The following is a 27303-nucleotide window of genomic DNA, read 5'->3' on the forward strand; positions in this document are numbered from 1 at the left end:
GAAAATTTAGAATTAGGTTTAATTTTTGGAATCATATGTCAAAATTTTTGGAGTGAATTATGTTATGCTCCTTAGAGTCTTTTCTGTGGACTAATTTTTTCCAAAGAGTTTATAGGTTATTGTTTTACTAAAATTTTTGGTTTTTGTATTTTGACCTTTATCCATGGCATGTGCCACTTTGGAGATTATATCAACTTAGGAGATCTACTTTACAAAATACATGTTGGGGATGGTTGTACATAATGTGATTTTATAATTAAATAGAATGACACTTTTTCTTCTTTTCCAAGGAAAAAAATATTAGACCACAAATCTTAAAATTTTAATAGATAAGAAAAAAGTACAATAATCTTCTCTTATTTTCTCACTTAAACTTTTTTGATAGATGGGGCTTTTATGAAGGTTGTCCCATTTCAAAAAAAAAAAAGTCCTTTAATGGTGCTTAGCTCTTAGTTCAATTTTGACATGCATGTAAATTTTTTATTAGGTTGTGATTTATTTGTTAAATATTAGTTAAAATAAAAAATCATTTATCAATTTTTTCGTGTTAAAATTATTTTAAAAATACCTATAAATGTTTAAATTGTCAAAATTGGTGAAATTTTTTATTTTGGAATTTTTATTTGTAACATTATGTTTACCAAACCCAAAACTATAGTTAAAATTTTATTTTAGCCATTAATTTATTTTATTAAAATAATTTTTTAAAAACATACAAATAATTAAAAATAGCAATCTGATAGATTATTTTTTTTGTTTTGACATTCCTACCCTTAACATCAAGTCTATCATACAATGAAACCACTAAAATACAAAAAAGGAAATTCACTAAAATACAAAAAAAAAATTGAATCCACTAAAATAAATATAAGACAAGTGAGAATATCTTAAACTAAATTGTACAACAAAGTCTAATTACCTTAATGTTAATTATTACTAATAATTAATTAGTAATTTGTATACATGAAGTGTAGATAAGTGGGTTTGAGTGGGGTTTAAAAAACATATAAATAATTAAAAATAACAATATGATAGATTATTTTTTTTGTTTTGAAATTCCTACCCTTAACATCAAATCTATCATACAATGAAACCACTAAAATACAAAAAAGGAAATCCACTAAAATACAAAAAATACAAAAAAAAAATTGAATCCACTAAAATAAATATAAGACAAGTGGGAATATCTTAAACTAAATTGGACAACAAGGTCTAATTGCCTTAATGTTAATTATTACTAATAATTAATTAGTAATTTGTATACATGAGGTGTAGATAAGTGGGTTTGAGTGGGGTTTAGTAGTTATCAATGTCAAATTCAGACATTATGAAGGATTGAGGATGGAAGCCCATTTTAAGAATTAAGCTATTCCAAAAAAGCATTGTTTCATCCACCAAAAGAGCTAGCCACACCTTAAACTTACCAAAAAAAACACTTTATAATAAAATGAAACTCGCGCTTCGCTAGGAAAACTTACTTAGTGGAACTCTTTGTTGGAAATAATAATCCTAACCATCGCTTTAAACACCTTAACCTCAACCATATTTGTCAAAAGTATAGGTTGGGGGAAGCACTAAAGTCAAAGTTAGAAGTACAATGATGATCATTCCACAATACCGGCAACACTGCAGAGAGTTTAAGGCACTTAATGAAGTTTGGTAAATAAATATGGACAAGCATTCAATCCGCCAATGTTGCCCACACTCCACAACACTTAAGTTCAGAACCATTTATTATGTAAAATTGCCTACGCTGGGTATTAATTATTTTCTCTGTCATGTATTAATGTGAAATTTGTATGTTGACATAAATATGGATGTAAAAGTCATTTGTAATGTTAGGACAAGTTAGAAACCAAAAGAGATAAAAAAGTCACTGAGATATTATATTTATCACGGGAATGTAATTTCCTATGTTTTATATTATAATCAAAAATATATTAGGTTACGCCGTGGTCTTAAATTTTTATGATTATTTATGATTGACGGCAACCGAAAATTAGTTGTGATCTCCTTACCCCAACCTAATTCTCAACCAGACTCTTCTTCTCGTAAAAATTTCTAACACACTTCAATGCCACCGTATGATAGATTCAGTGTTCGAAACCTGCCAGATGGGCCTCCCTGTAAAAATCAGGGAAGATACCTATACTATGAGCAATAATATAATTTCCCGGATGGTGTTGGGAAGAAGGCATTTGGATAAGGAAGTGGGGAACAAGATGAGGTCCAAGGAATTCAAGGAGATGTTGGAAGAGCTGTTCGTGCAGAATGGGGTTTTTAATATCGGAGATTTATACCGTGGCTCCCGTGGCTGGATCTCCAGGGTTACGTCCGGCGCATGAAGACTCTGAGTAAGCGGTTGGATGCATTTCTGGAAGAAGTAGTGGAAGAGCACGACAGACGAAGAAAAGGCATGGAAAATTATGTGGCTAAGGATATGGTGGACGTTCTGCTGCAGCAGGCCGACGACCCGCAACTGAATCTGAATCAGAGTCAAAGCATATACTCTGGCATGCACTTTGCAACTTTTCCCGTCTCATTGCCATGCTCTTTTATGGTGTTGCTAATCTTTTTTGAATTGTTTGTCTGCAGGACATGATCGCGGGCGGCACCGAGACCGCTGCGACGATGGTGGAGTGGGGTCTGTCGGAGCTCCTGAAAAGTCCGGACACTTTGGAAAGAGCCATGGAAGAGCTGACAGAGTTGTGGGAAGAGAGCGGTGAGTGGAAGAGAAGGACATCAGTGAACTGGATTATCTGCCAGTGGATAGTGAAGGAGACGATGAGGCTCCACCCAGTGGTTCCCAGTCTCTCCACTCAGCCCTGCAGAATCGCAGGATACGACATTCCTGCGAACACGCAGTTGTTCGTCAACGTGTGGACTATCGGCCGGGACGGCAAGTTATGGGAGAACCCCGACGAGTTCCGGCCAGAGATTACACAGTTTTATAAAGTATCTTTTGAGTAAATTTTATAATTTCGATAGTAAAATTGTGTAATTTTACCAATTGAATTAAAATAAATATTAATATCTTTTTATTATATTAATAGTTTGTATTCTTAACCCATCGACAAATCTTATACAAGTATTTAACCTAAATAGATGTACATGTTGGATCTTATTTCTAGCTCCGTAAAAAATGATTTACGCATGCTCATGAGAAATTAGTCACTTTATGACTACCTCTCATGGAAATGGTCATACGTTTGAATGACTTACTTAACGCAGTTGAATCCCAAAAATGATATCTAATATAATGCACTGCGTAAATCCCCCATACTTAAATTCAAAAAGAGTCAAGGGATCTCTACTTGAATGGTTCATGAGGCACAATACTTGCTAAGGTTTTGCAAATGGGGTAGCAAGCTAAGTGGGCTTGATTGTGGGGAAAAACTCCACAGTTAAGCGCGCTTGAGCCAGAGGAGTTCTGGGATGGGTGACCTCTTGGGAAGTCCTGGTTACCGGGTGCAAGCCCCGGAAGTGATGATTGATGCTATGTGATTCGTTCTCCACATTTCACTAGTTTCAATCCCACTTCTTCACCCCTGTGAGCATCACCCGATGCAATGAGTGCTAAGTGAACTATTCAAAAATCATGAGAAATTAGTCACTTTATGACTACCTCTCATGGAAATGGTCATATGTTTGAATGACTTACTTAACGCAGTTGAATCCCAAAAATGATATCTAATATAATGCACTGCGTAAATCCCCCATACTTAAATTCAAAAAGAGTCAAGGGATCTCTACTTGAATGGTTCATGAGGCACAATACTTGCTAAGGTTTTGCAAATGGGGTAGCAAGCTAAGTGGGCTTGATTGTGGGGAAAAACTCCACAGTTAAGCGCGCTTGAGCCAGAGGAGTTCTGGGATGGGTGACCTCTTGGGAAGTCCTGGTTACCGGGTGCAAGCCCCGGAAGTGATGATTGATGCTATGTGATTTGTTCTCCACATTTCACTAGTTTCAATCCCACTTCTTCACCCCTGTGAGCATCACCCGATGCAATGAGTGCTAAGTGAACTATTCAAAAATCATGAGAAATTAGTCACTTTATGACTACCTCTCATGGAAATGGTCATACGTTTGAATGACTTACTTAACGCAGTTGAATCCCAAAAATGATATCTAAGATTTGTTTTCTAAACATTCAGATCGCTCCCAAAGTGTTTCGAACATGATTTTTAGGGGAACATTGCCTTTTTAATATTAATATATTTAATTTTATATTCACTTTTTAATATTAATATATTAATAATGAGCAGCCGCAGATTTAAAAATATATATATTAGTTGAGTTATTAGGATTTAGATGAATCCTATTTTTTATTAATATAGATAATAATCTATTAATTTTTTTATATTAATAATATTATATTAATGAAATTTAATTTTTAGATTTAAATTATATAAATATAGCATAATTATATTAATAAATGTGGTTGATATATGTTGATAAGTATTTAATAATTACATGCATAATTACATTAGTAAATGTGGTTGATAAACATCTATCAACTACATTAATAATTATTAGATGTATGATAGAGATTTAATATTAATATTAATTGCCATATAATTGCACTAATTATTTAAGTAAAAATTAAGTTTTATAACATTAAAATATTATAAATTAGAATATTTGGAGGGTTTCAGAATTTTCTAGGTGGTGGTAGTTCGCTGCAAGCGGCAACAATTCGCAGAATCGGCATCAGGCCTTGAGGTCGTGTGAGGTTCTGTGGAAAGTTGCACTGATTGACCAATGAGCGACCCCTCAAAGTGGGGGGGAGGGGGGAGGGGGGGGCGGGGGGGGGGGGGGGGGGGTTGCTCCTCCTATAAAACATAGTCAACGGAGCCCACAAGGTCATGGATAGTAACACAAGTATGGCATCTTGGAGTAAGTAGGAAGCATAATCACCTATGATGGGAGCCCAATGGCAAGCCAAAGCTCAAGGGCGTTGCCTTCCAAAAGTTGTACAAAACTCAAAATTTATGATCCCAAACAATCAATTGGAGAAGACCCGCCAGTTCATTAAGGACCATGTCATCATCTGTCAGTTCATGGGGATTTGGCCAAAGGAAAAAGAGATTGTTTAATGGATTTGGCAAAATGGAATCTACAAGGGCCGGTGGAATTTAGGTTGAGAACCAAAGGATTTTTTACAGTCATCTTTGTAGATATGATGGACCAAAAAAAGGTTTTTGAGAATGAGTCGTATTTCATGAACAACGTAGGGCTATTCATTCACTTCTAGGAGGAATGTTATAATATGGAGAAAGAGAATTTCTTAGCGGCTCCAATATGGGTTTGCCTCTTCTCCCTGCCAAAAGACTTCTGGGAACTCGATATACTAAAGGGAATTGGCAACTCCGTAAGAGAATTAGTGAAGATATCGGAGATTACAAAGAGAAGGCAACATGCGTCCTATGCCTAGATATTTGTTCACATGAAAATCTCCCAACCCTTACCAGAGTCTATAGATCTGGAATACCAAGATACGAGCACGAGCCAGTCACTTGATTATGAGCATGTGCCATTTAAATGTCGTCGTTTCCATGAATATGGTCACCTTTTCAAGGATTGTCCACTCACACTAGTGGGGGAGCAAAAGGTTAACAAGATAAAGGATGAGGAGGAGTTTCACACCGTTGGCCTGCACAACGGTAATCTTCCAAAAATCAGTTGAGTTACCAAGGTACTTAAGTGAATTCGATTAGGACGCAACATAATTTCCAAGGTTCACAATCAAATTCAGGGAAGTTGACCTTGCCATAGCAAGATATAGACTCAACGAAGGTATAGAAGGTAAAGGACAATAACCCCCTTACAATCTTGGAGAATATGGAAATCCATGGAGACAATGAGAGCCAGGCAGAACAAATGGTGATCGAGCTAATAGACATAGACCAACTGAAAAATAAGGCAATAGAGAAAATAAATCTAAAATGAAAAACACTAGAATATTTTGAGAAAGGCTAAAAGCTCAAGTAGATCCTACTCCACACTCGCAAAATCCTTGAAGTCAAGGAGAAATATAATAGATTGAGAACCAATGAGAAAACCATGTTGGAATTCTTCCAGGTCTGGGTTAAGGTCGATGTCAAGGACATGCCCTCTAATCAGCTGGTGCACTTCTGGTATTTGTTTGGCCAATGGTGCGCTAGGCTAGCCAAACTCAAAGGAGAGCGAAATAATGTAAGCCAAAGCAAATAAGGGGGTCACCTCAACCACCCTCAGGTGGATTTGACAAGGTAGACAAACTTGGTAATAAGAGGCATAAATCGTCAAGAGAAATGTTGAAGAAAGGAGGGGAATTTTTGCTTAACCATGGCCAAATGAACCAACTTACGAGTATTACTCCCCAACCCTTCACGTTACTTAATGAATATCGTATCATGGAACATCTGGGGCTTAAAAAATATACGTAAGCTCTATTATCTCAAATAAAAAATCATTAAGGAGAGACTAGAGATTATGCTGCTACAAGAAACTAAAATTTCAGGTGATAAGCTAGAAGGAATAAGCCATAAATATTGGAGGGATTGTGAGGTAATGGCCATTGACGACCACAAGACAACAAGGGGATTGGTTGGGACCCAAATCAGGTGTTATTCTAGGATTGGATGACTACAAGGCATAATGTGATGGGCAAGTTTCGTTGCCTGGAGTCTCAGGAGTGGTCTGCTTTAACTGTAGTATATGGACATCCCATACCAACACAAAAAGAAAAATTATTGGAGCACTTGAGAAAGACAAAGGAATCCCTACTAGATGCTTGTTGGATAGTAGGGGGGATTTGAATATGATCCGTAATCGGAAGGAAAAGACGGGGGGAGGAGTTGCGATGTTTGGATCCATCTTTAACATTATTTAGTGACACCATCCATGAATTAAGACTAGATAAAGTAGAGACTTGGAATGGTGTTCACACATGGAACAATAGGAGGGGAGGGTAATAAAAATTGTAAGCAAGCTAGATAGATTCCTCCTCTCAGAGAAGGTTTTGGTGAGGGACATCTATATTGAGGCTAAGACTCTTCCAAGTATGGGGTCATACCACTGGCCCATCCAATTAGAAACTGGCCTGGAATCTGGCTCTGCTAACAAACCCTTCCTCTTTGAGAGTTTTTGGCTTTGATACTTAGAATTTATAAACAAATTGGAACAATGGTGATAGGATATTATAGTGCAGGGAGATAATAGGATGCAAACATTCCAAAGGAAACTAAGAGATTTAAAGCTGAAGATCAAATTCTGGAGTCAACAAGTCCTTGGGGACACACACAAGAAAAAAATTCATTTGGAGGGCAAGATGGAAGATATTGTTATGAAACCAGCTCAAGAAAAGATAGAAAAGATAGATCAACGCTTAGAATTTAGCCTCTTCAAGGGGGCAAACTCCTTTACATTACATAAATGAACAATTTTTGGATGATTCAAATGAAAAGACCTCCTTTCTATATATAGGAGTCTAAGGGGTCATAACATAATCAAAGCCGACATAACAATAATAATGTAAGGGCACAATAATAACAATAGTGGGCTTCTATGTGGCACAATAGTAACAATATGGGCACTACATGGGTACATCAATATAATAAGTGGGTTGTACTAATAAGAATAAGGGGTTACACTAGTAGTATAGGGGCCTAACATGCCCCTCTCCTTCAAAAAGCGTTGTCCTCAATGCTTGAGTAGTTCTTTATGCTTCTGTATAAAATTCTTGTCCTTCCATGTGGAATCTTCAGCAGGTAAGTTCTTCCACTTGATGAGACACTCTAAAATTGATCGATTTCATAGCTGTCGGGTTCTTGTTTCTGTGACTGCTCCAGGTTCCAATATGATTTTTCCTTCCTCTTCAATTTCTGGCAATATTGTTTGAATTGGGATCTTTTGCAACTTTTGAATAAGTGGCCATACTTCTTCGTCCTTCTTCCATTCATCCCTTGCTTCGTTTATCCAATCTGGTTCGATAATAGAAATAGCACAAAACAATGCTTCCACATCCTCATCCTTGAAGAGTCTTCCCATTCGGTAAGGTCGCCATTTTTTAAGTGCATGTAGTATCGCCAACATTTCCTTCTCATAAATAGCTTGCTTGAGATGTAGGAGTAAAAATACCCAATCACCTACATCAAAACATTTTTCACTACGATGTTGATCTACCTGTTGTTTCGTTTGATTTTACACGAAAGTGGCGTTATCCTTTAAAAGTTGGAGAACTTGTTGTTGATGCTCGATGTGATCTTTCACTGCTTGAACCTTTTTCTTCTTGATATGTCCTTATATCTCTAGAGTTTGAGGAGTGGTAATTTCTTCCAATCCTTTACAAGATATGGTCAGATTCATTTCTTGATGCTCGATGTGATCTTTCACTTCTTGAACATATTTCTTCTTGATATGTCCTTCTATCTTAATAGTTTGAGGAGTGGTAATTCTGGCCAATGCATTACAAGATATGGTTGGATTCATTTCTTCTTTCTTGATGTGATCTTTCACTTCTTGAACCTTTTTCTTCTTGATATGTCCTTCTATCTTGAGAGTTTGAGGAGTGGTAATTATTGCCAATGCTTTACAAGATATGGTCGGATTCATTTCTTCTTTCTCTGGGGTTGGTTCCTGGTGTATATACTCTTCTTTTGATGTTTCTTGATCTTTTTCTTCCTCCTCTTCATAATCTATGTAAAATAATTTCTTCTCAGCACACTTATGACCTTTAGTGCATTTGCTATCACAATTGTAACAAAGCCCTTTTTCTCTTTTTTCTTCCAATTGTTGTGGTGTCACCCTTGTAGGTTGTGGAAGGCTAGGAGAAGAAAAACTTCCATAATTATAGTCGTGAGTGGTTGGATTCCTTGTTTCCATAATTTCGCTTTCAATTTTTCTTGCCCACTTGAATGCCTTCTCCAATGAATCAGGTTCCCAAAGACGAAGCTCATGTTGAATGTTATCCTTTAGAGTACCTATGAAGACATCAATCCTTTGCTTCTCTGGAATATCATTTACCCTTATATTCAATTTTTGGAAGTCCTCAATGTGTTCTTCCATTGAACACTTTTGTTTGAGATTTATCAATTGGCTAAACAAGGTGTTTCTCTTTGTATCCTCATAATGTGCTATCATTTCCTCCGTGAAAATTGACCACGTAACAAGCGGTTTACGAGAACAAAGCCCTTTATACCATAAAAATTGATCTGGTTCTAAATATAAAGATGCAATACATACCTTTTGTAACAATGGTACACCATGTAGATCAAAATATTATCCATCTGTAGTATCCAATTTACCGGATCCTTGCCATCAAACTTCCTCATCTCGCTTTTTCTTGATTTTAGGAGCTTGATCTTGAAACGACTATAACTCTGTAATTTCAGAGCTTCCAGTTATGAAATTGTGACCTACAATAGCCCTCTGTGTCCTCTTTCCAATGCCACCAATCCTATCCAAACCGGATTCTCCAAGGAAGAGTTATGCCAAATCTCCCAAGATGACCTAATTATAGACTAGTTCAGTAGAGCTAGCTTGTATGACGTGCCACAAGTCACTGTTTCGACCTTTGGATCTAAAAAAGTGATACAAGAAACTACAATTTGTCCTCTTTCTGCACCTTCTTATGAAATTTCAATCTGATGCTCAGAGAGAAAGTTATGACAATTTTCCCCAGGTCACCTATTTGGAATGTAATTCAGGAGTCTGCAAAAAGACAAACTTCCTCATATCATATCTCCGTAAATATAGTGTGAAAAGCTCTGAAATTTGGATTCGAGGTTCAGCGCGATCTCTTCTCAAATGGGTTTTTTTTGCAACTTCTGAAACATCACAGAAAAAAAAAATTATAGTGAAAATGCCATGATGACCTATTTGGAGCAGCGAAACCCTAGAATCCAAAGCTCTGATACCAAATGTTATGAAACCAGCTCAAGAAAAGATAGAAAAGATAGATCAACGCCTTAGAATTTAGCCTCTTTGAGGGGGCAACCTCCTTTACATTACATAAATGAACAATTCTTGGATGATTCAAATGAAAAGACCTCCTTTCTATATATAGGACTCTAAGGGGTCATAACATAATCAAAGCCGACATAACAATAACAATGTAAGGGCACAATAATAACAATAGTGGGCTTCTATGTGGCACAATAGTAACAATATGGGCACTACATGGGTACATCAATATAATAAGTGGGTTGTACTAATAACAATAAGGGGTTACACTAGTAGTATAGGGGGCTAACAGATATACAAGGACAAATTATTCTTGAAGGGAGATTAGAGGCCCTCATGGAAGAGGAAGGAAAGCTTATCTAGGAGATCGAGGAGCGACAGAAACAATAAGAAATTATATGGAGACAAAATCCCCACATTCAATGGTTGAGAGAAGTGGAAAGGAACACTTGCTTCTTCCACCTCTCCATGATCAACCACCGCCAACATAATAGAATCTTCTTTTTAACCTCCTAGAGTGGAGATCAGGTAGTAACTCACAACTATATGGAGAATGAGCTACTCTCCTTCTTCTTGTGGCTTTTATCAGAAGGGGGTCAAGACAAAATTGAGGCCATTTCTCAGGTGACAAAGAACATTCTGAGGCTGATAACAAATGAACAAAATGAATCCCAACTAAGAGAATTATCGTTCAAGGAGGTTGAGATGGTTGTGACATAATTTCCAAACAATAAGCCCCCCAACTCGAATGGGTTCACCGTGGAATTATATAAGGCCTGTAGGCACTTCCTTGGTAAGTATATCGTTGAAATGATAGAGGAATCCCAAAATCAGAAACAAATCTAGTCAATATTGAATGCCACCTTTTTAACTATAATCCTGAAGTCAAACGTGGTTGATGACCCTAGCAGATTCAGGCCCATTATGTTGTTCAACGTGATTTACAAGATCATTTCCTCTAGCATCGTTCGAAGGCTTAAGACCCTACTTCAGCACATCATCAGCCTATAATAATCTAGATTTATGTTAGGAATACAAATCCTCGATGGAAGCATAGTGGCACATGAGATAATTCATTCTCTGAAGAGCACGAGGAGGCAGGGCATGTTGGTGAAACCCAACCTATCCAAATCCTATGATAGGTTGGATTGGACGTTCCTCACCCACACATTGGTGGCATCTGGGTTGTTAGGACAATGTATTATTAGTATACATAGAAGTGTAGTTCTTCTATTGTATTATCGGTATTGTGGATGTCTTTTGCAGGGACTAAGATAGTATGCACTTTGTGAAATTATGAAAACTTTGATCATTTCGATGATTAGAGAGTTAGGTTCTCTCTGAGCACTTGCATATGTACTATGATAAATTACTGATAGTTAAAATATTCCAAATATAATTTGATTAAAAATGTTGTGATTAATGTTATTATGTTAGATTTGTTGGTCATATGCTAAAGGGTGCTTGCCATGGAGGTTGTTAAACCACCCTAGGTGCTTGCTATCGGGATGATGAACCACTCTTAGAGTGCTTGCCACGACTAATAAACCACCTCTAGTTAAATTTATGAGACCGAGTAATGGATAAATGATTGAAAGTAAAAATTGAATTTTCTGTAGCTGCAAATGTTTATGATTATAAATGAAACATAATTGCTTTTACCTATTAGTATTTCCAAGAAATAAAATACTTCATTTTGAAGGGGAATGATCCCATTTTGGTTGTTCTGAGATAGATGTCATGATTGAAAGATGATCCAAAAAGCCGATTGTAAGAGATAAAAGCAATCTAAATGAAAATGAAAATTTCCAGTGGGAGATAAAAATTGGGTAAACATGTAATGAGGATGAAAAGAAGAAGGGATGAACACCAAGGACAATCCTATCTTTAGGGGGGAGAGTATGTAATATCCCTAGACGTAAAAACTCATGTATCTATATATTGTGAAAATATTTCTAATTTAATATGAATAATGAATATTGAGTATCAAGAATCAGTTAAAATTAAAAGATTCTTGATAACCACCCTTTTCATTCTTTATTCGCCATAGATCTATGCTTTGGAAAAAGGGTGTGATTAACATAAACTTGGGGGGGGGAATCTTTGTGTTGAGAAGAATGTTTTTGTTGAGGGGAATTTTTGTTTGTTTTTTTTTGGGCGTCTGCGGATGCAAAAAATGTGCAAAATCACAGCAGAGAGACCTTTAGTTAATATTCCTTGTTTTAATACATTTTCTTGTTTGAGGTAGTAAAGTAACTTTAGTTTGCATTGATTCAAGATATGTGTGATGTATTTTTGGTTATGTAAAAAGATAATAAATCCATGAAAACAAATGTCTACTAGCCATGGTGTGCAAACATGATGCTCACTGATGGTTGAGTTCTCATGTGCATATGTACATAGTATCTATCCTGCCAACATAAGATTTTGCTACTACTACTGCCTAAACATAGGAAGTCTTACTAGCTAGACATTGGATCAAACTGAATCCAATGATTCCTATGCTATAGGATGTGCGAAAAATATTAACAAGATAACCTCTTGTATTTTTCAATAGTTTGGCATTATTTGTTGTTTTCAATTGTTATCTAGAGAAAAGAAGATGAGGAGACACTGTAGAAGAGGCCGCAAAACAAATTCCAATCATCGAATGGAAGATAAGTTATGTTAACTTGGTTAATCTCATTGGGAAGATTAAAAAGTGAAGTTAGCTTTGTTATTTTGAAGAAGACTGCATAAGAATCTTTTGAATAAAAGATAAGCTAGTTTTTTTGTTTTCTTAAAAAAGAATGCATGTGAAACTTGCACAAAAAAAGATAAAGAAACCATGATATTTTTTTGAAGTAGAATGCATGTGAATCCTGCTCATAAAAAGAAAAAGATGCTAGGATATTTTCTTTGAAAAAGAAATATGTTTTGGCATGCACAAAAATAATAGCTATTGTGTTACAATTCTTGTAAAAAAATGCGTATTTGAATGTACAAAAATAACAGGTATCGTGTTAGAAATTCTTGTAAAAGAAATATGTATTTGCATGTACAAAACAAATAGTTGTTGTGTTATATTTCTCGAAAAAGAAATATGTATTTGCATGTACAAAAAGAATAGCTATTGCGTTAAAATAATATGTGTTTATATGCTTTAAGATAATAACTATTGGGATAAGTTCCTTTGGAAAAAGAATATGTATTTACATGCATAAAGATAATAGCTTATGTGTTAGTGTTTCTTTGAAAATATGGGTAGTTTTGGCGGTTTTTTTTGGAAATTAATGTGTTGTTATATATAAGAGATAATAGTTATTGTGGTGTTTATCTTTTGAAAATATTTTCCTCTTCTTGTGCGAAGAGATAGTGATAACCATGATGATTCTCTTAAATATTATTGTGTTCTTGTCCATAGGAGTAAAATGTAACTATTTCCCTTTCCTATGACATATGTGAAGTAGGGATAAATGAGCATGCCTTGGTGATCTTTATATGTTTTACTTTATGCATGTGGGATTTGGATGGTTAGACATGTTTCATAACTATACACATGCACGAATAAATAGATATATTTTATAATTTTGCTATTTTTATTAATTCATGTGTGGTGTCAATAAAAGGAACGCCTAAATAATCTTCATACATTTTATTTATGCATGTGTTAGAAATAGATTACAATGCACTTGAGGATGTGGGTAAAAGAAAAAATCAAAGACATATTTTAACATTATTATGCATATGCAAGAAAGTGGAACATGAATATATCTTTAAAGCATAATTAGTAAAGATTGATTATTTGTGTTTGATAAATGGACATTTTATATAATTCATGATTTCAAAGTTTGTTGACGCTAGTAATTGCAGTAAATCATTGTGAGTTATTCAAAGGATGGATTATATTTAACGTTATGGTGGACAATGAACTAATGTTCCATGCAAATTGAGGGACCATCAAATGTAGGATAACTCACTGTAGGGAACAACCATTCCACAAAGATATAGTGCTCGAGGAACTGTGGGGTAAATGATATCATGATTAATGTAATGGTCTAGTTTGATATGTTTGAATTTAAGATGATATTTCTTTGTAAAATTTCTAACAATGATCAAGGGATGGACTCCCTTATTGCTATTAAGTGGGGTGAACACCCTCATAAAACATTTCATAAAATAAACATTTGTTGGTTTTTCCTACAGAGTTTCTAGGGTATATCAGTGTCCATTGACATGTTTTCCTATTATGCCATTCTAATAATGTTGCTTCATCGCATGACATTAACACTTACATCATCAAATATGTGATTCACTTAGCCTAATTAAATGGACAATGATACCAATATAACATTACAATAGGGAGATTTATGTTAATATGCTACAACAATGGTTATTACGTTATGTGACTTGTGATTCCATTTCTAATGTTACTTTATGTAATGACGATGATTTACCTAATGGGTAGTTAAGGAATATGGAATAAGTTACTGGGAATATTACATGCTAGTAATGTCAAAAAATTCTAATCCTATGTATTTTTACACGAGGTTTACCGGGGGATGTTACATTTTCTCCCTTAAGAATGATTCACACATGCTCTTAACACGCAAGATTTGTTTTTTGATCAATCAAATCACTCTTATTGTGATTCAAACATCGTTTTGTCGGAACATTGCACTTTTTTAATATTAGTATATATTTAATCTTATATTGACTTTTTAATATTAATATGTTAATAATGAGTAATACCAGATTTATACTATTTTATATTTATTTTAACTTTGTATTTATGAAGTGTTAAGAAGGATAAATCTCTTTTCACTTTAAAAAAGGTTTTCACTTCAAAATATTTGATCCCTCTCAACACTTGAGAGATCCATAATTAAAATGAATTTTAGATAATCTAATTATTAATTATAAATATAAATATAATTGTTAACTATTACTATTTTTTTTAATTTTATTTTGTTTTATTTTTATTCAAAATATTTAAGAAGACACTATAGGACATTAGAAAATCCATTTCAAATTATTAGTTAATTTATTGGGAAGAAATGTCATATTCTTAAAACAATGTAAACTTTGAAACGGGAACTATAAACTCAAAACAAGAACTCTGGCCAAAAAACCCCGAAAAAACATCAAAAACAGTGCTAAAAACGAAAAGTGTGTACACTGGAACGATGATTTTATTTTTTAGGGGTCAATTTTAAACATGTTTTAAAAAATGGCAGTGACAACGAAATTTTCGTGCAAAATATAGCTTCAAAATGAAAAAGTGATATACTGGAACGATGAATTTTTTTTTTAGGGTCAATTTTCAAAATTTTAAAAAAATGCTAGTAAAACCAAATTTTTATGTGCCAAACAAAGTTGTTTATGAGGAAAAAAACACATTAATGTTTTTGGTAGAATATCATTTTTCTTTCCTAAGTATAAATTCAACATGTTTTCAACCATTACATGCCACGGTTATTTCACCTAAACATAGATGGACAAATTTATCATATCACATCAAGCACATTTTCCTGATTATCCTTATTTTAATTTTGAGCATGACAAATTCATAGGAGGCCAGAATTTCACCAAAAAGAGGATCTGGAGTCAGATTACAGTGAATCTCCTCTAATGAACCTCGCTAAACTGATCACCCTCTCCATAAAATATGTTCACAAAAAGTTCACAAGGAATCCCAGAAGCAAGTTTCATTTGTTCTAAAGCAACTTAGTTACACCTCAAGAACCTTGTTACTCCCTCATAAATGTGTTCCTGAGAAATGAAGGTAGCATAACTTCATTTTCTATCAATAAATCCCAAACCTAGATGCTAGAGGATTTTCTCTCAAGAATGAAATAATTGGAAAAAAACAAGCAAGTTCCTAGAAGATAACTCTAGTGTCAATCACAATCCTAATAATGCATCATCAGTGAAATCATACCCCACATGTAGGGAGAATACAATGAGCTACCTACGACCACTTGATTTACTTTGATTAGAGTATCTAAGGCCATAATAATAATCTATTTTAATTTCTTTCCAAACCTTTAAAGGAAGGTCACTGTCACTGTCATCTTATGAACCACTATAATAACTTTGATGGTGTTTTAAATATAGTTACATCGTATTTTGTGTTTGTCTTATTTTGTTGTAGGTGACTCATGAGGAGCACATGGACGCTAATACCACAATGGGAAACACAACCAAAATGAGCAAACTAAGTTTGGACCTCCATTAACATCAATTACCACTAAGAAAGGACTACATTTATCAAATTCACTGTGAATATCTTAACAACAGCATAAAAACATCTCCCTTGGCAACAATTCTAAAAAGTCAATTATGTCGAGAATTTACACCCAATATAAGGAGACACCCCTATTAATATGGTTATTCAATGTGTTGCTTTCCCCACTATTATCAATTAGATGTTACCCATCCTCATATCTAAATAAAAGAAAAGGGAGAAATAAAATAAATGAAAAGCACCCCAATGGGGGAAGTAATGAGGGATATAAAAACCTTTTATGGGGCTATGAACATCTAATTGGTAGTAAATGCTTATTATTTCATCGTGGTGATTACATTGTAGACATAAAAACTCATTAATATTGGAGGAATACTTTTAGAAATCCTAGAGTCATATTTAAGGAGTCTATTACCTCGAGATCTATACAAACCCATTGGATCAAAAACCAAACCTAAAGTGAAAGTAACAAAATTTATTTTTTTTAAAGTAAATGACCTTTATGGATAAATTAATATAATAAAGAAGTATTTCTTAATCCTCGATAAAAAGCTTTCAATGTTAAACTAATATATCTAATCTCTTGTGAATTCCTAATAAAATTAACTAAAAATATATTATTGTACCATAACTATAACCTTATTGTTAAAGCATTTCAAATATTTTAGACTCATCTATTGTCTTTCCATGAATTCACTAGAAAGAACACTTGGATTTTGCTTTTAAAAACTACTCCTATTTCCATTCCTTTATGCTTAACATGGTCATTTTAAAAGTCTTCTTAATCAAGGTGAAAACCATAATCTCAATCAATTTTCATGTAAATATCTTAGATAAAGATGAATTGATTAGAAAACACACTTGAATGGTCTAATGGAAAACGAGTAAGAATGGTAAACAGAGATGTATTATGTTACGCCGGTCTCTTTAGTCAAACACCATTAGTCAAACAAAGTATTACGTTACAAAGCATTGTAGAGTGAGTTGTTGAGATAGACTTTTAAGTGCGGTTCTTACAAAAATGTAAGAGTAAATATGCATGCATTTAGAAAGTCGTTGACATGGATTCAAGTTGGATTGGATTGATGAGACTGCTATCATTTATCATTTATTCGCAAGCAGCCCTTGAGAGTCGAGACCAGTCAAAGTATTTTCTGATTGATTAATGCTTTGTTATGATTGCAGCCACGTTATACCCTGTGCTTTGACACCACGTTATTCCTCCCATGCAAAATCATGGCAGAATCTTAGTTTTGTGATGATCCCAGGAGAGAAAAAAGAGAAATATAAGCATAAAGTATGTATAAAATTATATATTCTATGAAGAGCATTTGAATGATTTTGTACTGATAAAACAAGGTGGGGGAGATCTTGGTCTCTTTGAAAAGCAGTTCGAAATATTAAGTTACAATGTTGAGAAGAATGCGAGCACCTCTGCTCAACGATTATGGATGTCAGATCAACCTTAGAAAACTTGGCCCACCAGTGGTGACCTTTTTATGGCTCGTATTCCGTAAAGAGACAGACGATTTGAAACGAAAAAGAAAAATATTGACAGGTTGCGTGTAGCAGTCTTAAAAATAAATATAATGTGAAAAAAAGAGTATATGAAGATTCATTGTTTGCAAGAAATGTATTTGGTTGTCTTCATTAGTCCTTTATTTTCTACAGCACGCAAATATAATCAAACTTTTTTTTTTCTTCCATTTTTTACTGAAGATTGTTATTGTAGTTTAGTGAACTACCTCTTTCAAGTTATTTTGATTGTCATATAGCATTAATCGCTCAGTTTGATACATATCTAAGCAGGAAGTCATGGATACCGGTGTGAAATTGGCAGTTGTGGTGAAAGTAATTGGCCGTACTGGATCAAGAGGTCAAGTTACACAGGTCCGAGTAAAATTTTTGGATGATCAGAATCGACTGATCATGAGGAATGTAAAAGGACCTGTCAGAGAGGGTGATGTCCTTCATTTGCTATAATCTGAAAGGGAAGCAAGGAGATTGCGCTAATTATGTTGTTTAGATTATAACATTGGACTTAAAGTGAGACGGGAATAACTTATATTGTTATGTGTTCTGTTTCTGCATTATTTGGTAGTGTAGTGTTTGCTATTGTTTTCGATGCAAAGGGATCAATGAGTGAGGCTATAAATGATTTGTGATATGTAATCCAGAATTTTACAATTAAAGTATGAAGCCTGTCATACTTGATGGGGAATCAAAACAGTTAGATGCAAAGGGATCAATGAGTGAGGTTATAAATGATCTGTGATATGTAATCCAGAATTTTACAATTAAAGTATGAAGCCTGTCATACTTGATGGGGAATCGAAACAGTAACTGTTTATTTTTGCATTTGGAATGAAATTCAAATTACTGTACGGAAGATTTTCTATGAAAAAAAACAGTGAAAATTAGCAATCCAAATCATATACAAATAAAATTCAAATATGTATCCAAACTCACAGCATGACATTATCTTTTCCATCGTGTCATATTATTCTATGTCTCATTATTGTAATGTACAGAGTGACCTCCAAGTCAATTGCTATGCAGAGAAGTTATTTTGCATCGATCTATAAGAAACAACTGATAAAAGCGTGCATCGAGTTGGAAAACAACTTTTCGTGGGAGAAGCTATGAGACAACATCTCAAATTTCATAATCGAGCTATCATCACCATTTCCATTAACATATTATTGTTTGGGGTGATTTTCATTGATGCTGGGGCGATTCTGAGAATCGCCGGGTGGCAGGGCGATTCTCAGAATCGCCCCACCAATTTACCAATTTTCCTCTGGGTATTATGATAATTCTCACTCTCACATGCGGGCGTGGGCACATGGGTGATTCTGAGAATTTCCCTGCCACCCGACGATTCTCAGAATCGCCCCACCAATTTTCCTCTGGGTATTATGATAATTCTCACTCTCACACAAAAACTGTAAAAGTACTCACTCTCAACACGCCCAATACACACATCTCTGGCGATTCTGTGGAGGTCGCACAGATATAGGAGCTTTCAATGTGAGCAATGGTCTTCGAGGAAGTCATGGATAGTGGTGTGAAATTGGCACTTGTGGTGAAAGTAATTGGCCTTATTGGACCATGTATCCTCCACCTAGGAGTGAAACACAAAGCTTGGGAACGATGTTGTGATGTCCTTTAGATATGGAAGAGTCATGTTTTTTAACAAAGAAGGATGCCACAGAACGAGACTCCTCCACTCATCTTGTCAATTTTCCCATCATGTTTTGTATCCGCCTCCTCGAATGTCTTATCAAGGATACTTTCAACTTCATCATCTGAAAGGTTCATGCCAGATTCTGCAAGGGTAGCTACGACCATTTGGGGCGATTCTCAGAATCGTCCCACCACCGCCCCGCCACCAGTTGTGGTGGCGGGGCGGTGGCGGGGCGATTCTGAGAATCGCCCCACCACACGGCGATTCTCAGAATCGCCCCAAACCAATCTGTTTTACACAAGAAAAAGCTAAAATGTAAAGTCAACGTGTTTTCTGCAAGTTGCTTCTGTAAGGATGAACTGAGAACAATTATTGAGAATTTGCAGAACTTTCTTGCACCTTTAGCCATAAATATGTAATGATAATGAACACCCCTGCACACCACTGCATGCTACATTTTTGTGCATTTACGGCTACCAGATGACCACTGGAGTATAATCATGTATCCTCCACCTGGGAGTGAAACACAAAGCTTGGGAACAATGTTGTGATATCCTTTAGATATGGAAGAGTCATGTTTTTTAACAGAGAAGGATGCCGCAGAACGAGACTCCTCCACTCATCCTTGTCGATCTTCCCATCATGTTTTGTATCCGCCTCCTCGAATGTCTTATCAATGATACTTTCAACTACATCATCTGAAAGGTTCATGCCAGATTCTGCAAGGATAGCTACGACCATTTGGGGCGATTCTGAGAATCACCCCGCCACCTTTAAATGTGCGTACTTACATTAATCAATTTGTCTTCCCAAATAAAGAAAGGTAATTTGTCTTATTCAATGGCAGTCGCTTTACGAAAGTTAGGTTTGAATGCCCAGTGAACACTGTTTGGGGCGATTTTGAGAATCGCCGGTGGTGGGGCGATTCTCAGAATCACCCCGCCATGCCCATTTGCGTGGACGTACAAACAATGAGATCAAGAACTATTGGAACTCTTGCATCAAGAGGAAGCTCAACTTGAAACCGGACCTTCTCTCGTCCTCGACGGAAGCCAACAGTAACAACAACACAAAATGGAATATCCCTTGGCAATCTGATAATACACGCAATACAAATTCAGTGTGCGCGAGTGCTCGTGATCCTTATATTTCGTTCCACTCTGCCAATCCATTGGGTGTTAAGCTTGACGGTTACATGCAGTCAATTAATAACATCTTTAATGCAATTATCTCTACAGAAAATCAGCACTATCCTGTTGAGCAATTTGATGTTCAAGATAGTGCTATTAATGTTGACCGCACCAACCACCACTTAATTAATTTCTTGTGCTGAGCTCTGGATTGATCGCACCAATGACAGCTTCACTGAGGTTTTTACATCTCCTCCTCTGGAAGCGTATCTTCTTGAAAAAACTACATGGAGAAGTAGTAATGTTTATCCAGGAGTAGAATCATACCCAGCAGATAATTCCCTCTGCCAATTTAGTGGACCACCATATTTGTGGGGCGATTCTGAGAATCGCCCCGCCACGCCCATTTGCGTGGACGTACAGACAATGAGATCAAGAACTATTGGAACTCTTGCATCAAGAGGAAGCTCAACTTGAAACCGGACCTTCTCTCGTCCTCGACTGAAGCCAACAGTAACAACAACACAAAATGGAATATCCCTTGGCAATCTGATAATACACACAATACAAATTCAGTGTGTGCGAGTGCTCGTGATCCTTATATTTCGTTCCACTTTGCCAATCCATTGGGCGTTAAGCTTGACGATTACATGCAGTCAATTAATAACATCTTTAATGCAGTTATCTCTACAGAAAATCAACACTATCCTGTTGAGCAATCTGATGTTCAAGATAGTGCTATTGATGTTGACCGCACCAACCACCACTTAATTAATTTCTTGTGCTGAGCTCTGGATTGATCGCACCAATGGCAGCTTCACTGAGGTTTTTACATCTCCTCCTCCGGAAGCGCATCTTCTCGAAAAAACTACATGGAGAAGTAGTAATGTTTATCCAGGAGCAGAATCATACCCAGTAGATAATTCCCTCTACCAATTTAGTGGACCACCATATTTGTGGGTCGACGTTGATAAGGACTCATTGCAAAGATCTTGGAAATTTGAGATATGATGAGCTGAAATTAGGCACGAAATACCGACGCTGCTTCTGCTCTTAAATCAAATCTGTTCTACTTTTAGATCAAATCTCTTATAATCAGTCAATGCACGCATTCAGTATTTGGGTTATCTTTTCTAATTTGCTTTCACCTTTTTTATCATTGTATTCCATACCACAACTGGTGGCGGGGCGATTCTCAGAATCGCCCCCACCACCCGGCGATTCTCAGAATCGCCCCAAACAGTGTGGGCCGACGTTGATAAGGACTCATTGCAAAGATCTTGGAAATTTGAGATATGATGAGCTGAAATTAGGCACGAAATACCGACGCTGCTTCTGCTCTTAAATCAAATCTGTTCTACTTTTAGATCAAATCTCTTATAATCAGTCAATGCATGCATTCAGTATTTGGGTTATCTTTTCTAATTTGCTTTCACCTTTTTTATCATTGTATTCCATACCACAACTGGTGGTGGGGCGATTCTGAGAATTGCCCCCACCACCCGACGATTCTCAGAATCGCCCTAAACAGTGTTTATTGGGCATTCAAACCTAACTTTCGTAAAGCGACTGCCATTGAATAAGACAAATTCCCTTTCTTTATTTGGGAAGACAAATTGATTAATGTAAGTACGCACATTTAAAAGTTAAGAGGAGATTGCAAGTGCATTGAATAGGGTAAAGAATCGCACGAGGCACAAGGTGTCCATCCTCACGTCTTTAGTATTCTCATATTTTATAATTTCGGAGGTAACAGAACCACAGTGAAAGTTAACTTAAGGGCAGACCAAAAGTGGAAAAGATATTGATAGTTGTACCCACCAGTAAAGTTAACCTATGGGCACACCAAAAGTGGAAAAGAGGTAGGTGACTTAAAACATAGTTACATTATGCTTTTAGTCCAATTGATCGACCTCTTTCTCTAGTTAGCTTGAATTTAAATGGAGGTTAGTTTTAATATTAAATGAAACAAATGTTTACCCTTACATATGTACAAACTATGATTTGATTAAATTTAAATATTTGATTGAAAAATTTTAATTCTAATATAACTTAATTGATTTTACCTTTATGAATAAAATGATAATCAATTAAATTTAAATATTTCAGAACTATTTTAACTCTAATATAACTTAACTAATTTTACATTTATGAATAAAAAGATAACCGTTCAAATATTAAGTGGATTTTAGTGTTCGAATCAATGCTGTGTTGCTATTATTTTCACATCCTTTACATCTATTCTTCACATCCTTTAAATCCAGGGGATAGATGTTAAATGGCTCATTTTTCCATTATTAAAGTTTTTAAATCCACGTCATATATACAAAATTGCTCCTTGTCTGTTCGCTGATTTTTCAATCTTGAGTACAGTAATATATATAAATTAGTGGATTAGTAGTTGGTGGTGAATGTTACGATCACTGTTTAATCTCATAAATGTTTTTTAATTGGTCAAATATTCATTTTTCATTTTGCAACCATATAAATATCTTATTTCAATTTTTTTTAGTTAATGAGATATTTCTTAATTGATATTTTTATTAAATCATTAGATTGTGGAGTTAAAGATATATTTGCATTTTTCTCATAAAATTTGGTCATAAAGAGAATATAAATTTTAATTACAAATAAATAAAATAAAAAGATAAATTTGTTTTACTTCTTTACTCAATATGATATTATTGTTTTTATTCTTAAATATCATCATCATTGTCATAAAAAATTATATTTATAGAAAACTTATGAAACTTAAAATATGATTATTTAAATTATAAAGATTTATTAGATGAGAAAGGTCTTCTTATTTTTAAGAATTAACTTATTAAATGTAATGGCTTTACACTAGAAAAACAACATAGAAACTACTTTTCTATAAGAATATATAAAAGAAAAATAATAAACCAATAGAAATGAAACCATTTGGGGAACATCTTATTTTCTTATTTTCAATCCTGAAGAAACAAAATTACTATGGATTTATTTCATAGAAAACAAAACTATGTGATTGAATATTTCAAAGTGTTTGAAAACATGGTTCAAAAGTAGATCCTTAGGTTAGCTCAAGTAGGAGAATACACTAGTGAATTTCATCATATACTACAAGGACAATAGGATTAAAAAACAATATATAGTTTCACATACTCCTTAGTAGAATGGTGTGGCTAAGAGGGAAAATAAAACCCTAGTTGAATGTACTCAAATATCATTACAGTTAAGAATATTTCTAATTCTTATCCTAAGAATAAAGCGCCAAAGAAAAATTAAGACTATAGAAACTCTTTATAAACCACTCCTATAGCTATAAGCCAATAGCCAATAGTCAATGTCATTTTCTGGCTTTCCAAATAAAAATCATTTTTTCAACTTCCAAATAAAAATAAAAGGAAATTTGTGTAATATTTTTAATTAGTATCCTAAAAATAAAGCTCCGAAAAAAATTTAAGACCATAAAAACTTTTTATAAACCACTCCTATAACTATAAGCCAATCGTCAATTTTTTGATAACTTTTTCTGACTAAATCATTTTGTGGCCTTCCACATGAAAATCATTTTTTAACATTCCAAATAAAAATAAAAATAAATTTAATACACAATTGATCAAATATGTTTTGATAGATTATTTCATTAGTTATTGTATTGAACATATAGTTTACAAAACGTATAATCTCATAGCGGATACAATTTTTGCTAGGATCATATGACCTACAAAAAGTATAATCTCATTACTCAAAGTTTTTGCTAATACAGCTGCTATATTTTATGAGTTTATAAATGAGATTAAAAAAAAGATTATCAAGATGTATGTGAACCTAGGAACAAGAAATTGAAGATCAACAAAAAGTGATTATTATTATTTTTTTGACATGAAATTTATAAAAAAACGCTATTATTTAACCATTTTTAGTTAAAATTATCGTCTAAAAATTGTGATTTTGACATGTCAATTCTAGCAAAAAAGTATCAAAATGTGTAGTTTTTTAGTTATATTTATGTTAAAAATGGTTATTTTTATGTCCATTGTTAAAAAATATTGTTTTTTAGAAACAATTATTTCATGTGGATTGAAAAATTAATTAAGGATGTATAAATATGTAGAATATCGAAAATTCTAAATATCGACCTCCTAATTTAAAAATGCAAAACAATAAAAACCTCACTAAAAAGAAAGTTAAAATTAAAATAAAAAACAAGAAAATGTGAAGAAAACAACCACTTCAAAAATGATCAAATTTACAAAATAATTATTTACATTTTATACATTAGAAAATTTAAAGCCAAAAAATAGGTCTTTTAAAAAAAGGGGGTGATGCAAAATACTCACTTTTTAAAATCAGCATGAAAATCACTACCATTCTAAAACGTAATGTACATAAAACTATCCTTCCCATGACATTCCTTCCAAAAACTATGCTCTAAAAAAAACATGTTCGTTCTGCATCACCCCTTTTCAAAATCAGGTCACTTTTTTGCTATCTCTACGAAACGGGTAACAGTATCAATTTCCGTTTCAAAATTTACATTGTTTTAATATTAATATAACTTGATTTTTTAGTTTTTTATTAAGTTTTAAGAAAATAAGAATGAAAGTTGCATACCTAGAAAAAGAAAATCCTATTTAAAAATGAAAAAGAAATTTAATGAAAATATGAAAAACATGAATAAATACGTGAACACTGTACAAAATGGATATTTATACATTTATAGGAAGCAAGCCTATAAGAAAATGAGAATGAGAGTGAAAAAGAAAAGCCTTCTTAAATATAAAAAAGAAAATGGGAATAAGAGTGGTAGAGGAAAAAAAAACTATTTAAAGATGAAAAAGAAATTTAAGGAAAATATGAAAAAGCACGGTAAAAAAGAGATTTATACATTTTTTTCGGACGACTTCCTACATTTGAATTTATGAGATTTTTATGCATTTTGGGAAGTGTGATAAAGTGACATGTTTTTATTAGAGTAAGACATTTCAAGTGTGTATAGATATAGTTCTGCATTTTGATTTAATGCGATATGAAAATTTGTTGTTACACTATCTTTTATAAATATAATTATAATATTTAGTAATATCTTATATAAAAGTGTAATAATATAATATAAACATGTTAAATTTAATAGATTAAATTATTTTACAATGTAAAGTTCTTATAAAAAATTAGTTTAGATATTTGAAAGCGAAAGAAATGATAATTTCTGAGACTAAAGTGAGATATTTTGTTTATATTGTGATTATTAAGTTTTATTAATAAAATATAAAACTATACTTGTAATTATTTTAAAACAATGTAGTAAAATTGTTGAATATATTATCTATAATAATAACTTTAGCATAAGTTCTAAATATATGTTGTCATCTAAGTTATACCAAATGTTAAGAAAATTTTATACAGATTTTGTTTTTGGTTTTAATGGCTGGTTTGTATGGTTTTTTTTATTGGTTTATTTCAATTATTTTTTTTAATTTATTTGCTAAATGATTGATTTTTATGACTAATTTTATTAGAAAAATTAAGATGACAAAAAAAATGAGTGAAACTAGCAGTGCCTAAAAGAAGAGACACTGAGGCTGCCCACGGCGCTGAGTCAATTCATTGAATTAACAAATCAATCAATACAAGTCTTATAAAATAGCATTTAGTTAGGGAGATGAAACAACCTGCTAGAAAATAGGAACTAATTCCTAATTACAAACAAAATCCTAACTATTATTGTTTCTCCATTATTTTCTAAGTTCCCCCCTTAATGGAGAAAGGGTTAATTTCCAAACCTAGGATCTCCCTAAACAATTCAAATTTCACCTTCCCAAGGGACTTTGTGAAAATGTCAGCAACATTTTCACAAGTATTACAATATTCAATAAAAATTTCCTTAGATTGTATCTTCTCTCTAATAAAATGAAACTGGGCATCAACATGCTTTGTCCTTGCATGAAAAATTGGTTATTTTCCAACTTGATTGAGCTCTGGTTGTCACACTTGATCACTATAGCCTTCTTTTGTTCTTCTCCAACATCTTGAAGAACTCGCCTCAACCAAACAACTTCACAAGTTGTTGCACACAAAGCTTTATACTCTGCCTCTGTAGATGACAAAGATATAGTAGGTTGCTTCTTGTTGCTCCATGAAATAATCTCGGATCCAATATTGAATGCATAACTTGTAGTAGATCTTCTATCATCTGGATTACCAGCCCAATCTGAATCTGAGTAACCTGTCAGCTCAACATCAAATGAATCAGTATATTTAAGACCAAAATCAATTGTTCCTTTAAGATACCCGAGCACTCCTTTTATTGCTCTCCAATGGATTTCTAGAGGTCTCGCCATAAATTGACTTAACACACTAATAGAGTATGTTAAGTTAGGTATGTTTGTAGTAAGATAATTCAAGCTTCCCACCAGTTGTCTATACAATGTACCATCTACCTCCTTTGAGCCATCATCAAAATGCAGTTTCACATTCTGCTGCATTGGAACAAAATAAACTTTGCATTGATCCATATTAAACCTTTTAAGTACTTCTCTGACATACTTACCCTGAGTAACAAAAGTTTGGTCTACATCTCTCCACACTTTAAGGTCTAGATAGTAATGTAACTCACCAAGATCTTTCATCTCAAATAATTGTGACATATGCACCTTAATTTCATCAATTAGTTTGATTGAATTTCTTGTAATAATTAATTCATTAACATACAAAGAAATCAATACTACATGCCCCTTTGCATCAAACTTGGTATACATATTTGGATCGCTTTGACTCCTCATAAAACCTTGTTGAAGAAAGAAAGAATATATCTTTTCATACCATGACC

At 34.0% G+C, this 27303-nt stretch overlaps 2 pseudogenes; both read left to right on the top strand.

Annotated features, from left to right (window-relative positions):
* The first annotated feature begins 2084 nt into the window (after positions 1-2084).
* LOC149253732 (3,9-dihydroxypterocarpan 6A-monooxygenase-like) lies at positions 2085-2970 on the top strand (annotated as a pseudogene).
* Positions 2971-17985: 15015 nt separating this feature from the next.
* LOC149253733 (small ribosomal subunit protein eS28 pseudogene) lies at positions 17986-18185 on the top strand (annotated as a pseudogene).
* Positions 18186-27303: the final 9118 nt, after the last annotated feature.

This window comes from Pinus tabuliformis, chromosome 7, assembly GCF_031772625.1.
Source record: "Pinus tabuliformis cultivar Carrire ecotype Pingquan chromosome 7, CPIR1, whole genome shotgun sequence".
Taxonomy (NCBI): Eukaryota; Viridiplantae; Streptophyta; class Pinopsida; order Pinales; family Pinaceae; genus Pinus; species Pinus tabuliformis.